A 4699-nucleotide genomic window follows, 5' to 3' on the forward strand; every position below is an offset into this window, starting at 1 on the left:
GTGAAACATGAAGATAAGTTGAAAGTTGAAGACAAATCAAATGCGAAGATATTGCAAAATAACGCCATGAGTGAAACACTTCAAACCAAGAAATTTGGTGGTGGCGTTACCCACCGTATAGGAAGTATTAGACCCAGACACGGCGCACAATTATCGTGGCGCTCCGAAGTCAAATTCCACGTTAATGTATTCACACTCAGAATGTAAGTCTTCATTGTTTGAAGATATCCTTTACTTCGTGTGTTGCACATCTAAGTCATCAACATGCATAAGTGTTAGGATGTGTGCCTGATTACAGGACATTTGAGGATTCCAAGATATTTAGCTCACAGCGTAACTTGCAAAACCTTTTCTCATCCAAGGGCTTTGTGAAGATATCTGCTAGTTGCTCTTCAGTGTTGACGTGAATGATGTCAATATCTTTCTTCATGACATGATCTCTGAGAAAGTGATGACGAATTTCAATGTGCTTTGTCTTCGAGTGCTAGACTGGATTGTTGGCAATCTTGATAGCGCTTTCGTTGTCGCAGAAGAGAGGTACTTGTTTCAGATTGATGCCATAGTCCTTGAGAGTTTGCTTCATCCACAGAAGCTGAGCGCAGCAAGATCCAGCAGCAATGTATTCAGATTCAGCAGTTGAGAGTGATACACAGTTTTGCTTCTTTGAAGACCAACAGACAAGTGATCGTCCGAGAAAGTGACATGTGCCTAATGTAGACTTGCGATCAACCTTGTCACCAGCATAATCAGCATCCGAGAATCCAACCAGATCAAATCTTGAGCTCTTTGGATACCATAATCCGAGTGTTGGGGTGTAAGCCAAATATCTAAGAATTCGCTTCACAACTAAGTGATACGATTCCTTTGGCGCCGCTTGGAATCGAGCACACATGCAAACACTAAGCATAATATCTGGCCTAGATGCACATAGGTAAAGTAAGGAACCAATCATGGAGCGGTATACCTTTTGATCGAACTCTTTACCATTGTCGTCGGGACCAAGATGGTGTTTGGCGTGTTACCTTTGCAATCTTGCATTCCAAACTTCTTCAGACAGTCTTTGAGATATTTTTCTTGAGATATGAAGATGCCATTCCTTTGTTGACGAATTTGAAGACCAAGGAGAACTTCAGCTCACCCATCATGGACATCTGATATTGCTCTTGCATCATGTATCCAAACTCATCACTATACTTCTGGTTGGTGCAGCCGAAGATAATGTCATCCACATATATTTGGCACACAAACAGTTCACCATCATATGTCTTCGTGAAGAGTGTGGGATCGAGGGATCCAGGTTTGAAGCCTTTGCTCTTCAGGAAGTCTTTGATCGTATCATACCAAGCGCGAGGAGCTTGTTTGAGGCCATACAATGCTTAGTTTAACTTGTACACCATATCAGGATGTTTTGGATCTTCAAAGCCAGGTGGTTGAGCAACGTATACTTCTTCTTCAATTTTGCCGTTGAGGAATGCACTCTTCACATCCATTTGATATAGTAAGATGTTATGGTGGTTTGCATAGGCTAGCAGTATGCGAATAGCTTCAAGCCTAGCCACAGGAGCAAATGTTTCATCGAAGTCAATTCCTTCAACTTGAGTGTATCCTTGAGCCACAAGACGTGCTTTGTTTCTGACCACTTGACCATGCTCATCTTGCTTGTTTCGATATATCCATTTTGTGCCAATAATGTTAAGCTTGTGAGGGTCAGGGCGCTTGACAAGTTCCCAAACATTATTCAGCTTGAACTGTTGAAGTTCTTCTTGCATGGCTTGAATCCATTCAGGTTCCATAAAGGCTTCAACAACTTTCTTGGGTTTTGATATTGACACAAATGAAAAATGCTCACAGAAATTTGCTAACTGTGTTGCTCTTGAGCGAGTAAGTGGACTAGGCGCATTGATGCTATCAATTATCTTCTGAATTTGTACTTCATTTGCAACACGAGGATGAACTCGACGAAGACTTTGCTCTTGCTGATCATTGTCATCATTGGTACGATTGTCTTCGGTCTGAGCATTGTCTTCAGGTTGGTTTGGTGCAGAAATGATAAGTTCCTCTTCAGGCTGTGCTTTAGAGGGCATGATTTCACCTGTTCCCATCAGCTTGATTGATTCGCTGGACGGAGCTTCATCAAGTTTACTTGGCAGGAGATCTCTTTGTGAACCATTGGTTTCATCAAATCGTACGTCCACAGTTTCAACGATTTTGTAGTGATAGAGGTTTAAGACTCTGTAAGAGTGCGAGTCCTTTCCATAACCGAGCATGAAGCCTTCGTGAGCTTTAGGTGCAAATTTTGACTTGTGATGAGGATCCTTGATCCAGCACCTAACACCAAAGACTCTGAAGTAGCTGACATTTGGCTTCTTGCCAGTAAGGAGCTCATAGGATGTTTTGCTCAGAAGCTTGTGGATGTAAACACGGTTGACGATGTGACATGCTGTATCAATAGCTTCAGGCCAGAACTTTCTTGGTGTCTTGTACTTGTCGAGCATTGTTCGAGCCATCTCAATGAGGGTTCTGTTCTTGCGCTCTACAATGCCATTTTGCTGAGGTGTGTATGGAGCAGAAAACTCATGAGTGATTCCCATTGTATCCAGATAAAGATCAAGCCCGGTGTTCTTGAATTCAGTGCCGTTATCACTTCTGATATGCTTGATCTTGACGCCATAATTTTTCATGGCTCGATTGGCGAAGCATCTGAAGACATCTTGTACTTCAGTCTTGTAGAGAATTATGTGCACCCATGTATATCTTGAGTAGTCATCAACAATGACGAAGCCATAGAGACAAGCTGTTGTTGTGAGGGTAGAGTAGTGAGTAGGGCCAAATAAGTCCATGTGTAACAGCTCGAAGGGTTGAGATGTCGTCATGATTGTCTTCGAGGGGTGCTTTGCCCTAGTCATCTTTCCAGCTTCACAGGCACCACACAAATGATCCTTCTTGAACTTGACACCCTCGATGCCTATGACATGCTTCTTCTTGACGAGTGTGTGTAAGTTCCTCATGCCAGCATGCCCCAGCCTCCGATGCCAGAGCCAACATTCTGAAGCTTTTGCAAGAAGACATACGGCAAGCTGTGGACCTGCTGAGAAATCTACCAAGTATAGATCATCTTTCCCATACCCTTCAAAGACTAGAGATTTGTCAGATTCCATTAGTACAAGGCAACGATATTTTCCGAATAGCACAATCATGTTCAAGTCACAAAGCATTGAGACAGACATTAAGTTGAACCCAAGGGATTCAACAAGCATAACTTTATCCATGTGTTGATCCTTTGAGATTGCAACTCTACCTAGACCCAATACCTTGCTTTTACCAATGTCAGCAAATGTGATGTGACTCTTGTCAGATGGACGTAAGGTTGAGTCCATGAGAAGACTTTGATCACCAGTCATATGATTAGTGCATCCGCTGTCCATAATCCATTCTGAAGCACGAGGTGTCATACCCTATAGTGCAGTTAGGAGGATAGGCTTCACAAGGTATGTTGTGAAGCATAAGCATTTGACGCACACAAGGATTATCACAGCTTAGATCAAGGTTAGAACACACAGTATGACAGGTAAGCGATTCATATGTGAAATATATAGTAAGTCATTTTATCATGCTCCCTTAATGTGTTTTAGGTCCCCAGCAATAGTATCGGACGCCTTTGATTGCTGGCTAGAGACCATATTCTGCAAAAGAGAGTTAATTCTTCTTCACCACCCACATCTTCAGGGGTGGCTTAGAAGCAATGAGTCTAAGTGCAGCATCTGAGAATTTCGGCTTTGAAGCCCTAGCAAATAGCCTTGCAGGAGATGAATGATACTCATATGAATAAGCAGAAAAGTTCTTAGTCCTATGAACATAGCGGTTTGAAGACACACGCTCATATTCATAAGTTTGAGTATGATTTCCCTGCAAAATATTGGTGTTAGGGTGACTCAGGTGAGTCATGTATCTGTATGAAGTCGTTGGACCATATGATGCCTTAGGTCTGGGGTTTGTCTTCTCCCCTGGTGGTGTCATGATCACGTTCACAGGAAGATTCTCAAGATAGTTTTTGGGAACCCAGATCTTCTTCATAGGTGGTCCATTCCTGCAGTTAGTACCAATATACCTGGCAAACACTTCACCATTCTGATTTTTGAATAGTTTATAGTTTGCATCAAAGGATTCATCAATGATAATTGGATTAGCACAGGTAAAGCCAGATAAAGTGGACGGATCCACTGAAGGTTCCTTTGCAGCAACCCATGTGGTTTTGGGATACTGCTCAGGCTTCCAGTAGGAATCATCAGCATTCATTTCCTCTCGAACCCAACACCCTCTTTCCTGGGGTTTCGATTCAGAATCTGCTTTTTGAGGACATCGCAAAGTGTCTGATGTCCTTTCAGACTTTTATACATCCCTGTTTCAAGCAATGTCTTCAACCTAGCATTTTCATCAGCAATAGCAGTGGTATCCTCTGTAGAGGGGTTAGTTTCCACATCAGTAGTTGAAGACAAAGCAACAGCAGCAGCAGTGGAACATTCAGCAACAGAGGTAGCGTTATCACGCTCAATGCATTTTAGACATGGTGGTTCAAATCCATCCTGTGTAACGCTGATTTGTTGAGCAAGTAATGAATCGTGCTCCTTCTGAAGATCTCCATAGTCCACTCTTATCTTTTCAAGATCTTGCTTTCTTTGAAGACATTCAGAAGAAAGCT

This window comes from Triticum dicoccoides, chromosome 5B (genome assembly GCF_002162155.2).
Source record: "Triticum dicoccoides isolate Atlit2015 ecotype Zavitan chromosome 5B, WEW_v2.0, whole genome shotgun sequence".
In the NCBI taxonomy this organism is placed as follows: domain Eukaryota; kingdom Viridiplantae; phylum Streptophyta; class Magnoliopsida; order Poales; family Poaceae; genus Triticum; species Triticum dicoccoides.